Genomic DNA, 13,562 nt, shown 5'->3' with positions numbered 1-13,562 from the left:
GGATGTAGAGAGGAGCAGTGAGGAAATGAAGCTGGAGATGTAGGGAGGAACAGTAAGGAAATGAGGCTGGAGATGTAGGGAGGAGCAGTAAAGAATTAGGCTGAAGATGTAGGGAGGAGCGGTGAGGAAATGAGTCTGGAGATGTAGAAAGGAACGGTGAGGAAATGAGGCTGGAGATGTAGGTAGGAGCAGTAAAGAAATGAGGCTGGAGATGTAGGAGGGAGCAGTGAGGAAATTAGGCTGGAGATGTAGAGAGGAACAGTGAGGAAATTAAGCTGGAGATGTAGGAAGGAGCAGTGAGGAGATGAGGCTGGGGATGTAGAGAGGAGCAGTGAGGAAATGAGGCTGGAGATGTAGAAAGGAACGGTGAGGAAATGAGGCTGGAGATGTAGGGAGGAGCAGTAAAGAAATGAGCCAGGAGATGTAGGGAGGAACAGTGAGGAAATGAGGCTGGAGATGTAGGGAGGAGCGGTGAGGAAATTAGTCTGGAGATGTAGAAAGGAACGGTGAAGAAATGAGGCTGGAGATGTAGGGAGGAACAGTGAGGAAATGAGGCTGGAGATGTAGGGAGGAGCAGTGAGGAAATGAGGCTGGAGATGTAGGGAGGAGCAGTAAGTAAATGAGGCTGGAGATGTAGAAAGTAACAGTGAGGAAATGAGGCTAGAGATGTAGGGAGGAACAGTAAGGAAATGAGGCTGGAGATGTAGGGAGGAGCAGTGAGGAAATTAGTCTGGGGATGTAGGGATGAGCAGTGAAGAAATGAGGCTGGAGATGTAGGGAGGAGCAGTGAGGAAATGAGGCTGGAGATGTAGAAAGGATCAGTTAGGAAATGAGACTGGAGATGTAGGGAGGAACAGTGAGGAAATGAAGCTGGAGATGTAGGAAGGAGCAGTGAGGAGATGAGGCTGGGGATGTAGAGAGGAGCAGTGAGGAAATGAGGCTGGAGATGTAGGGAGGAACAGTGAGGAAATGAGGCTGGAGATGTAGGGAGGAACAGTGAGGAAATGAGGCTGGAGATGTAGGGAGGAGAGGTGAGGAAATGAATCTGGAGATGTAGGGAGGAGCAGTGAGGAAATGAAGCTGGAGATGTAGGAAGGAGCTGTGAGGAGATGAGGCTGGGGATGTAGAGAGGAGCAGTGAGGAAATGAGGCTGGATATGTAGTGAGGAACAGTGAGGAAATGAGGCTGGAGATGTAGGGAGGAGAGGTGAGGAAATGAATCTGGAGATGTAGGGAGGAGCAGTGAGGAAATGAGGCTGGAGATGTAGGGAGGAACAGTGAGGAAATGAGGCTGGAGATGTAGGGAGGAACAGTGAGGAAATGAGGCTGGAGATGTAGGGAGGAGAGGTGAGGAAATGAATCTGGAGATGTAGGGAGGAGCAGTGAGGAAATGAAGCTGGAGATGTAGGAAGGAGCAGTGAGGAGATGAGGCTGGGGATGTAGAGAGGAGCAGTGAGGAAATGAGGCTGGATATGTAGTGAGGAACAGTGAGGAAATGAGGCTGGAGATGTAGGGAGGAGAGGTGAGGAAATGAATCTGGAGATGTAGGGAGGAGCAGTGAGGAAATGAGGCTGGAGATGTAGGGAGCAGCAGTGAGGTGTTACGTTCACTGTACTTGGTACTCCTGAAACTGGGCGGATAAGCCCAGTTTCAGGAGTATAGAAATGTAATGCTGCGGCTAGGAACGGAGTTCAGCAGCAACCCCTACAGAACCCCTGATTCCATTGTCTCACCCGCGTGGTCAGTCTACGCCTGTGAGACTATGTTTGCTTGGGCCAACGGCAGCCGCGTTTGAAGGGCGGATTATGTCTGCCCAACTTTGATGCCACCCGGTCTTAATTGGAGACAAGGCGTAAACTGAGACGGGGCGAGAACAAGGGGAACCTCTAACTAAAGACAGAAATACAAAGTTAGGGGCGCTACTGAACTAAATGAAAGTATGTGCCGCTCAGCCGCCAAGACTAACAACAACAAAGGCAATGCTGTCCACACGCCTACACGAGACTGTCGTATACTGGCGAGGACAGCCAACGCAGAACCCTCTGCAGAAACTCCAAAACAAATATAACAAGACGCTGCGGCCTAGGCCGAGGGATGCGGCAGAGCCGCTTCTCACGAAACCGGTATGAATACTGGCAGATGGACAAGAACCCCCAAAGCTGCAGACACTGGCTCTCTGGACCGGAGGACCGACAGAATTCCGACTACAGACCAGTGGACACCAAGACACAGGATTACTGGATCAGGATAGGCAAACTACAGGATTCCAGGACAGGAACTCTCCAGGGCAGGAAGCAGTTCACCAGAAGCTGACAGGTTCTCACTGAAGGTAGGAATGCAGGTGGACAGTAGTAAACTCCAGATTCTGCCAGAACTGAGTATGCAGGATTCCACTATCAAACAAGACCTGGACACCGATACAATATTGGACATGAAACCAACCAGGAACATACAGGTATCTTTTACAAACGTCTATCACCAGCTCAGAACTGCAGAGCTAGCTAGGTAATAAGGGAACACGCCACAATCAGGATGGCTGTAAGCCAGACACAAGGTAATTGCACAAACACCTACAGGTGAATCTAACACAGACAAGAGCTAGATTGTAGTACAGAGACTCACCATATAATGATCAACTATCAGACAGGTGAGGCTAAACACATAGAAACAGGCTGCAATTACACCGACTCACCACCGGCGGCCAACAAGAGTCTTCTAAACAGGTACAGGGGAAATACTGGCATGTAAACAGAACTATAATACAAATTTCATAAACAGAAAGTAAACAGGAATGAACCACTGCTTGTGGTTCATAACAGTACCCCCTCCTTAAGGGTGAAACTCCGGACACCCCATAAAAGCCAAGGGGAACAGAAACAGAAGAATAACATAAAATACATATTCAAAATGCAAGACTGTCGTGGCTCATAACAGTACCCCCCCTCCTTGAGGAGGGGTCAATGGACCCCAAAATTCAGGTTTTCCAAAACAAGGGATACATAAAAAAAACTGACTCACTGGTCTAACAGGCAAGACAACAGAAACAAGCTGTGGCAACAGCTTGTAACAGTGCTTTCCCCCTTGAAGGTGGCCACTGAACACAAGACAGGATTTTTTTTTTTTTTTTAACAAGGCAAGAGTCAGCAATTATTTATTTTTCTTCTTCTTTTTTTACATGGTTCTTGGGGTCTGACCAAGGTAATTCCCCAAACATTGGCCCTCATTCCGAGTTGTTCGCTCGTTCTTTTTCTTCGCATCGGTGCGATAAGTCGCAAACTGCGCATGCGCAATGTTCGCAGTGCACCTGCGCCAAGTAAATTAGCACAAAAGTTTGGTATTTTACTGACGGCTTTACGAAGATTTTTCATCGTTCTGGTGATCGGAGTGTGATTGACAGGAAGTGGGTGTTTCTGGGCGGAAACTGGCCGTTTTATGGGTGTGTGTGAAAAAATGCTGGCGTTTCTGGGAAAAATGCGGGAGTGGCTAGAGAAACGGGGGAGTGTCTGTGCGAACGCCGGGTGTGTTTGTGATGTCAAACCAGGAACGAAAAGGACTGAACTGATCGCAGTGGCAGAGTAAGTCTCGAGCTACTCGGAAACTGCAAAGAAATTTCTAATCGCTATTCTATTCGCAATTCTGCTAATCTTTCGTTCACAATTCTGCAAATCTAAGATTCACTCCCAGTAGGCGACAGCTTAGCGTGTGCAATGCTGCTAAAAGCAGCTAGCGAGCGAACAACTCGGAATGAGGGCCCTTGTCAGAACTGATGGTAACTTCCAGCAAGGCTGGGTTCAATCCAGGGGATCAGCACTAAATGCCGCCGGCCGGAATCCCGGCGGTCGAAATACCGACGCCAGAATCCCGACCACACAATCCCGTCAGGGGTGGCGAGTGGAACGCAGCCCCTTGCAGGCTCGCTTCGCTCGCCACGCTGCGGGCACGGTGCCTCGCTACGCTCGGCACACTATTATATTCTCCCTCTATGGGTGTCGTGGACACCCGTGGAGGGAGAATATGTCGGGATTGTGGCGGTCGGGATTGTGGCGGTCGGGATTCCGGCGTCAGTATTTCGACCGCCGGGATTCCGGCCGGCAGCATCTTGACTGCATCCCCAATCCAGAGATTGTTTTTTTTAACCTTGAGAGCAGAACTTTTAGAAGTACTGCTAGAAGAAGATAGAAAAGCACATCCTGCAGTCAAAGCAATAGGCTGAGATTTTTGTGCCGAGTTTACAGTATTTGGTGGACTCTCAGCAGATAAGACGGGTGACTTAGAGGAACCTGAACCAATTTCTTTGGGACCATATTTTTCAACAACTGCATCACTGAATGCCCGGACATCCTGAAGAATGGGATCTTCAGCTTCCATCAAGCTGGACGCCCATTTCAAAGGCTCCCCTCTAAAGGAATATATCAGATGGAGCACAAGGTTCTCTGAAGTGATGCCCAAAAATGGTCTAGACAGCATAATGGTGTAGTAGTGTTTGGTTAGCGCAATAAATTGGACTAACTCCCCATCGAAAACAACAGATGTAGAGATATCAAAAGAGTCGGGATCCACTTCATTCCCATCTGACTGACTGGAGTGCATTGCTGGTACCAGGTCGCTACCGACCTTACTCGAGGCTGTGGCCTTCTATACCCCACCAGGGGCAGTGACTTTCTGAACCCCACCTGGGGCAGTGGCCTTCGGGAACCCTGCTGGGGCAGTGGCCTTCTGGAACCCCGCTGGGGTCAGTACCACGGGCTCCCTCTCTGGGACCGGACTGTCGGGCTCCCTCTCTGGGACCGGACCGTCGGGCTCCCTCTCTGGGACCGGACCGTCGGGCTCCCTCTCTGGGACCGGACCGTCGGGCTCCCTCTCTGGGACCGGACCGTCGGGCTCCCTTTCTGAGTCGATAATTATCGAGACTTCTCCCGGGATTATGACCTCCGGGACTTTTGCTGAAGTTATGACCTTCAGAACCTCCACTAAAGCTATGCCCCTTGAGTCCATTCCTGGGGAAGCGACCTCTAGACCCTTCTCTGGGGCTGCGCCTTTAAAATCCCTACCTGGGGTAATAGCTTCTAAGACCCCTTCTGGGATTGACACCAGAGCTATAATATTCGATGCCCCTCTTCGACCCTGAGTATCGGGCACCGCTCCTAGGCCCTGAGCATCGGGTACTGCTTCTAGGCCCTGAGCATCGGGCACCGCTCCTAGGCCCTGAGCATCGGGCACCACTCCTAGGCCCTGAGCATCGGGCACCGCTCCTAGGCCCTGAGCATCGGACACCGCTCCTAGGCCCTGAGCATCGGACACCGCTCCTAGCCCCTGAGCATCGGGCACCACTCCAGGACCCTGAGCATCGGGCACCACTCCAGGACCCTGAGCATCGGGCACCACTCCCACTACCGAGGTTTGCAACTCTGATTCAACAGGAAAGTCAAGAGATGAGAGAAACATTCTCCTTTGGTTCCTGAATCTATAATGGGGCTCCCTAGCCCAAGGACCCCAATTATAGGACAGAGTGCTTTTTGGTGTAGGTTTCATGACAAGTACCTCTGCCACAGTAGAGACAGGAGTAGGTCTTGTATCCTGACTCAACTTGGCCAGAGGGCAGGACTTGTCGCCACATTTTGGCTTGCGCAACTCACAGGTCTGCAGATAGTTGCCTAAACCCCCACAATATAGGCATAAATTTAAGTTTCTGCGACGCAGACGCTCCTCTTCTGAGAGCCTGGGCCGCAGAAAACTTTTAAACCTTTTCTCTCCAACCAAACCTGAGGATTCTCTTGTCACAATAGATGAACTCTCAACAAATTCAGGCAGGATAAGCAAAATTTTGGTCAGAAGGTTTTGCAGTTGCTTTAAGGATTGCTGCAAAACTTCCAGCCGCTCAGATTTCAAAGCACTGAAAGCAGAGTTCAGGGCTGAGAGAGACGCCTGCAGGGCTTGCATAGTAGGCACAGCAGGATTTCAAACTAGACAAGACAAGACAGGGCTGGATTCTGAACTAGACAAGACTTGGCTGGATTCTGAACTAGACAAGACAAGACTGGGCTGGATTCTGAACTCTGGACTGGATTCTGAACACTGGACTGGATTCTAAACACTGGACTGGATTCTGAACACTGGACTGGATTCTAAACACCGGACTGGATTCTAAACACTGGACTGGATTCTAAACACCACACTGGATTCTAAACACCGGACTGGATTCTAAACACCGGACTGGATTCTAAACACCGTACTGGACCAAAAAGAAAAAACTACTATTTAGCTTTGTTTATTTTTTGTTGTATTGCTGGTGATAATGTTACGTTCACTGTACTTGGTACTCCTGAAACTGGACGGATGAGCCCCAAGTACAGGAACGTAATGCTGCGGCTAGGAACGGAGTTCAGCAGCAACCCCTACAGAACCCCTGACTCCGTTGTCTCACCCGCGTGGTCAGTCTACGCCTGCGAGACTATGTTTGCTTGGGCCCACGGCAGCCGCATTTGAAGGGCGGATTATGTCTGCCCAACTCCGATGCCCCCCGCTCTTAATTGGAGACAAGGCGTAAACTGAGACGGGGCGAGAACAAGGGGAACCTCTAACTAAAGACAGAAATACAAAGTTAGGGGCGCCACTGAACTAAATGAAAGTATGTGTGGCTCAGCCACCAAGACTAACAACAACAAAGGCAATGCTGTCCACACGCCTACACGAGACTGTCGTATACTGGTGAGGACAGCCAACGCAGAACCCTCTGCAGAAACTCCAAAACAAATATAACAAGACGCTGCGGCCTAGGCAGAGGGAAGCGGCAGAGCCGCTACTCACGAAACCGGTATGAATACTGGCAGATGGACAAGAACCCCCAAAGCTGCAGACACTGGCTCTCTGGACCGGAGGACCGACAGAATTCCGACTACAGACCAGTGGACACCAAGACACAGGATTACTGGATCAGGATAGGCAAACTACAGGATTCCAGGACAGGAACGCTCCAGGGCAGGAAGCAGTTCGCCAGAAGCTGACAGGTTCTCACTGAAGGTAGGAATGCAGGTGGACAGTAGTAAACTCCAGATTCTGCCAGAACTGAGTATGCAGGATTCCACTATCAAACAAGACCTGGACACCGATACAATATTGGACATGAAACCAACCAGGAACATACAGGTATCTTTTACAAACGTCTATCACCAGCTCAGAACTGCAGAGCTAGCTAGGTAATAAGGGAACACGCCCCAATCAGGATGGCTGGAAGCCAGACACAAGGTAATTGCACAAACACCTGCAGGTGAATCTAACACAGACAAGAGCCAAATTGTAGTACAGAGACTCACCACATAATGATCAACTATCAGACAGGTGAGGCTAAACACATAGAAACAGGCTGCAATTACACCGACTCACCATCGGCGGCTAACAAGAGTCTTCTAAACAGGTACAGGGGAAATCCTGGCATGTAAACAGAACTATAATACAAAATACGTGAACAGAAAGTAACAGGAATGAACCACTGCTTGTGGTTCATAACAGTACCCTCTCCTTAAGGGTGAAACTCCGGACACCCCATAAAAGCCAAGGGGAACAGAAACAGAAGAATAACATAAAATACATAATCAAAATGCAAGACAGGAATGAGCCACTGTCGTGGCTCATAACATGAGGTAATGAGACTGGAGATGTAGAAAGGAACAGTGAGAAAATGAGGCTGGAGATGTAGGGAGGAGCAGTGAGGAAATGAGCCTGGAGATGTAGGGAGGAGAAGTGAGGAAATTAGGCTGGATATGTAGGGAGGAGAAGTGAGGAAATGAGCCTGGAGATGTAGGGAGGAGCAGTGAGGAAATTAGGCTGGATATGTAGGGAGGAGAAGTGAGGAAATGAGGCTGGAGATGTAGGGAGGAGTGGTGAGGAGATGAGGCTGGAGATGTAGGAAGGAGCAGTGAGGAAATGAGCCTGGAGATGTAGGGAGGAGTGGTGAGGAGATGAGGCTGGAGATGTAGGGAGGAGCAGTGAGGAAATTAGGCTGGATATGTAGGGAGGAGCAGTGAGGAAATGAGGCTGGAAATGTAGGGAGGAGCGGTGAGGAAATGAGGTGTAGATGTAGAAAGGATCAGTGAGGCAATGAAACGAGATGTTGGGAGGGAGTGTAGGAGAAAATAAAGCTGGATATGTAGAGAGGAGCAATGAGAAATGAGTCTGGAAATGTAGGGAGGATTGGTGAGGAAATGAGGCCTGAGATGTAGGGAGGAGCAGTGAGGAGATGAGGCTGGAGATGTAGAGAGGAGCAGTGAGGAAATGAGGTTGGAGATTTAGGTAGGGGGTGTAGGAGAAATATGGCTGGAGATGTAGGGAGGAGTGGTGAGGAGATGAGACTGGAGATGTAGGGAGGAGCAGTTAGGAAATGATGCTGGAGATGTAGGGAGGAGCAGTGAGGTAATGAGGCTGGAGATGTAGGGAGGAGCAGTTAGGAAATGAGGCTGGAGATGTAGGGAGGAGCAGTGAGGAGATGAGGCTGGAGATGTAGAGAGGAGCAGTGAGGAAATGAGGTTGGAGATTTAGGTAGGGGGTGTAGGAGAAATATGGCTGGAGATGTAGGGAGGAGTGGTGAGGAGATGAGACTGGAGATGTAGGGAGGAGTGGTGAGGAGATGAGACTGGAGATGTAGGGAGGAGCAGTTAGGAAATGATGCTGGAGATGTAGGGAGGAGCAGTGAGGTAATGAGGCTGGAGATGTAGGGAGGAGCAGTGAGGAGATGAGGCTGGGGATGTAGAGAGGAGCAATGAGGAAATGAGGTTGGAGATTTAGGTAGAGGGTGTAGGAGAAATGTGGCTGGAGATGTAGGGAGGAGTGGTGAGGAGATGAGACTGGAGATGTAGGGAGGAGTGGTGAGGAGATGAGACTGGAGATGTAGGGAGGAGCAGTTAGGAAATGATGCTGGAGATGTAGGGAGGAGCAGTGAGGTAATGAGGCTGGAGATGTAGGGAGGAGCAGTGAGGAGATGAGGCTGGGGATGTAGAGAGGAGCAATGAGGAAATGAGGTTGGAGATTTAGGTAGGGGGTGTAGGAGAAATGTGGCTGGAGATGTAGGGAGGAGTGGTGAGGAGATGAGACTGGAGATGTAGGGAGGAGCAGTGAGGAGATGAGGCTGGGGATGTAGAGAGGAGCAATGAGGAAATGAGGTTGGAGATTTAGGTAGGGGGTGTAGGAGAAATGTGGCTGGAGATGTAGGGAGGAGTGGTGAGGAGATGAGACTGGAGATGTAGGGAGGAGCAGTTAGGAAATGAGGCTGGAGATGTAGGGAGGAGCAGTGAGGAGATGAGGCTGGAGATGTAGAGAGGAGCAGTGAGGAAATGAGGTTGGAGATTTAGGTAGGGGGTGTAGGAGAAATATGGCTGGAGATGTAGGGAGGAGTGGTGAGGAGATGAGACTGGACATGTAGGGAAGAGCAGTTAGGAAATGAGCCTGGAGATGTAGGGAGGAGTGGTGAGGAGATGAGACTGGAGATGTAGGGAGGAGCAGTTAGGAAATGATGCTGGAGATGTAGGGAGGAGCAGTGAGGTAATGAGGCTGGAGATGTAGGGAGGAGCAGTGAGGAGATGAGGCTGGGGATGTAGAGAGGAGCAATGAGGAAATGAGGTTGGAGATTTAGGTAGGGGGTGTAGGAGAAATGTGGCTGGAGATGTAGGGAGGAGTGGTGAGGAGATGAGACTGGAGATGTAGGGAAGAGCAGTTAGGAAATGATGCTGGAGATGTAGGGAGGAGCAGTGAGGTAATGAGGCTGGAGATGTAGGGAGGAGCAGTTAGGAAATGAGGCTGGAGATGTAGGGAGGAGCAGTGAGGAAATGAGCCTGGAGATGTAGGGAGGAGTGGTGAGGAGATAAGGCTGGAGATGTAGGGAGGAGCAGTGAGGAAATTAGGCTGGATATGTAGGGAGGAGAAGTGAGGAAATGAGGCTGGAGATGTAGGGAGGAGCAGTGAGGAGATGAGGCTGGAGATGTAGGGAGGAGCGGTGAGGAAATGAGGTGTAGATGTAGAAAGGATTAGTGAGGAAATGAAACGAGATGTTGGGAGGGAGTGTAGGAGAAAGTGAAGCTAGATATGTAGAGAGGAGCAATGAGAAATGAGTCTGGAAATGTAGGGAGGATTGGTGAGGAAATGAGGCTGGAGATGTAGGGAGGAGCAGTGAGGAGATGAGGCTGGGGATGTAGAGAGGAGCAATGAGGAAATGAGGTTGGAGATTTAGGTAGGGGGTGTAGGAGAAATGTGGCTGGAGATGTAGGGAGGAGTGGTGAGGAGATGAGACTGGAGATGTAGGGAGGAGCAGTGAGGAGATGAGGCTGGGGATGTAGAGAGGAGCAATGAGGAAATGAGGTTGGAGATTTAGGTAGGGGGTGTAGGAGAAATGTGGCTGGAGATGTAGGGAGGAGTGGTGAGGAGATGAGACTGGAGATGTAGGGAAGAGCAGTTAGGAAATGATGCTGGAGATGTAGGGAGGAGCAGTGAGGTAATGAGGCTGGAGATGTAGGGAGGAGCAGTTAGGAAATGAGGCTGGAGATGTAGGGAGGAGCAGTGAGGAAATGAGCCTGGAGATGTAGGGAGGAGTGGTGAGGAGATAAGGCTGGAGATGTAGGGAGGAGCAGTGAGGAAATTAGGCTGGATATGTAGGGAGGAGCAGTGAGGAAATGAGGCTGGAGATGTAGGGAGGAGCGGTGAGGAAATGAGGTGTAGATGTAGAAAGGATTAGTGAGGAAATGAAACGAGATGTTGGGAGGGAGTGTAGGAGAAAGTGAAGCTAGATATGTAGAGAGGAGCAATGAGAAATGAGTCTGGAAATGTAGGGAGGATTGGTGAGGAAATGAGGCTGGAGATGTAGGGAGGAGCAGTGAGTAGATGAGGCTGGAGATGCAGGGAGGAGCGGTGAGGAAATGAGGTGTAGATGTAGAAAGGATTAGTGAGGAAATGAAACGAGATGTTGGGAGGGAGTGTAGGAGAAAGTGAAGCTAGATATGTAGAGAGGAGCAATGAGAAATGAGTCTGGAAATGTAGGGAGGATTGGTGAGGAAATGAGGCTGGAGATGTAGGGAGGAGCAGTGAGGAGATGAGGCTGGGGATGTAGAGAGGAGCAGTGAGGAAATGAGGTTGGAGATTTAGGTAGGGGGTGTAGGAGAAATGTGGCTGGAGATGTAGGGAGGAGTGGTGAAAAATGTGTGGTGGGGGTATTGGTGGGATAATTGGGAGGATGGGGAGAAAATGAGGCAGGAGATGTAGGAAGGAGCACTGAGGAAAGGAGGCTGGGGCCATAAAGAGCATCAATCAGGCTTTGAGACTGGAGATGTAGGGAACAAATAAGGCTGGATATGTAGGAAGGAGCAGATAGGCTAAGAGTTCTGTAATGAAAGAAAGGAGTTTGAATATAATGTTTAGTGGTGCAGGGATCCTCCAAGTGTTTGTCAAAGAGGAGCAGCAGAGGTAGAGTGCGGAGAATGAGTGTAATGTTGAGTGAAAGAGGTAGTAAGTGGAGTGACTTGCAAAGAGGAGCAGAAGAGCTAGAGAGTGACAGGAAGGCCAGAGAGGAGCAAGTTACAGTAATCGGGTGGGAAATAATAAGGGCATGAATGCAAGTTTTAGTAGCTGCCAGGGTGAGGAAGAGCCTGATTGTAGAAATGTTGTGTAGGGGTGAACAGAAGGCTTGAGAAAGGGAGTGTATGTTAGAAGAAAAAGGAAGAAAGACTTTGGACTTGGGGAATGGAAGTCATTGATAACAAACAGAAAGACGGAGTGAGTAGGGGGGCCTTGGCTGGGGCATACAATATGAGTTTGTGTGCCAGGATGTATTGTGCCGCCCAGAAGAAGATGGCTGAAACACAGGAGGTGACAAAGGAGGACAGCGGGAGTGAGACCCGGCAAAGAGGGAATACGTGTAGGGGGCCAAAGACAAAACCTTGAAGGACACAGACAGTAAGTGGTCTTTTTGATTTGGCCATGAAAAGGTCATTGGTGACTTTGGTGACAGCAATATAAGGTGGCATGAAAAGACCAGAATTTATATAGAACTAAGTCTAGGAGAGAGTGGGAGGTGGGGAAGGAGGTGAGGAGTGGTCAAGAGAGGTTTACTTAAGAGTGAGGGAGAGAGGAAAGGGTGTGCTTGAAGGATGGAACATGAAATGAAGATCCGCTGTGCAGTGGCGTAACTAGAAATTTTTCTCCCCCAAGCCAAAAAATTCTTCGGCGCCCCCCCCCCCCCCCTCATCCCTCATAATTGGCACTATTAAAGGGATAAATGTGCGCGCGTCGAAGGCGCGCGCCGCAAAATAGGGTGTGTGGCTTCGTTGGGATGGGCGTGGCTTCACATAAAGGGGCATGGCATTGCAGGAAAAGACTACGTTATACCCCAGTTTTCCAACCTGCACGCCCAGACGTTAGCCACCACTGGAAAGAAAAATAATCCTGATTCATGCCCCTTACATTATTTGTAATTTTTCCTCCTTATAGTAATGCCCAGTATACATTATGCCACATACTGCAATGGCCCTTAGACATTATGCCACACACAATAATGCACATGACACAATATGCACACACCATAATGCCCCCGACACATTATGCCACACACCGTAATGCCCCCGACACATTATGACAGGAATCGCAATGCCCGTTATACATTATGCTACACACTGCAATGCCCCTGATACATTATACCACATACCACAATGCCCGTGATATAGTATACAACACACCGTAATGCCTGACACATTATGACAGGAATCGCAATGCCCGTTATACATTATGCTACACACTGCAATGCCCCTGATACATTATACCACATACCACAATGCCCGTGATATAGTATACAACACACCGTAATGCCTGACACATACCGCAATGCCCGTTATACCCTATGCTACACACCGCAATGCCCGTTATACATTATGCCACACTGCAATGACCCTGAGACATTATACCACATACCACAATGCCCGTGATATAGTATGCCACACACCGTAATGCCTGTGACACATTATGACACACACCGCAATGTCCGTGATACATTATGCCACACACCGTAATGCCCATTACACATTAAGTCCTACAGTAAGGCTTCTAATTACTTTTAAATTACCTGCTCGTTGCCAGGGGTTTTCATGCTCAGGGTGTCATGCTCGTTGCCAGGGGTATCATGCACTGGGTGTCATGCTCGTTTCCAGGTGTTTCATGCACTGGGTGTCATGCTCGTTGCCAGGGGTTTCATGCACTGGGTGTCATGCTCGTTGCTAGGGGGTAGTGCTTGTTGCTAGGGCTGTGCTCCCAGTGCCACATATGTCCCCAGTGCCAGATATTACCCCACGGTGCCAGGTACTCACATGACCCCAGTGCACAATATAGCCCCCCCCCCATGTGCCAGGTACACATATACCCCCCCAGTGCCACATAAGCCCCCAGTGCCAGATATTCCCCCTCAGTGCCACATATGCCCCCAGTGCCAGATATCCCCCCCCCAGTGCCACATATGCCCCCAGTGCCAGATATTCCCCCCCCAGTGCCAGATATGCTCCCAGTGCCAGATTCCCCCAACCCCCAGTGCCACAT

At 49.8% G+C, this 13,562-nt stretch overlaps 1 protein-coding gene across 7 annotated transcripts in view; it reads left to right on the top strand.

The window, feature by feature from the left end:
- Positions 1-13,562, top strand: part of RTKN (rhotekin) — a 286,830-nt gene that overhangs the window by 198,622 nt on the left and 74,646 nt on the right. The window lies entirely within an intron of this gene.

This window comes from Pseudophryne corroboree, chromosome 1 (genome assembly GCF_028390025.1).
Source record: "Pseudophryne corroboree isolate aPseCor3 chromosome 1, aPseCor3.hap2, whole genome shotgun sequence".
NCBI classification, from domain to species: domain Eukaryota; kingdom Metazoa; phylum Chordata; class Amphibia; order Anura; family Myobatrachidae; genus Pseudophryne; species Pseudophryne corroboree.
This window is presented reverse-complemented; position numbering and strand designations above follow the sequence as displayed.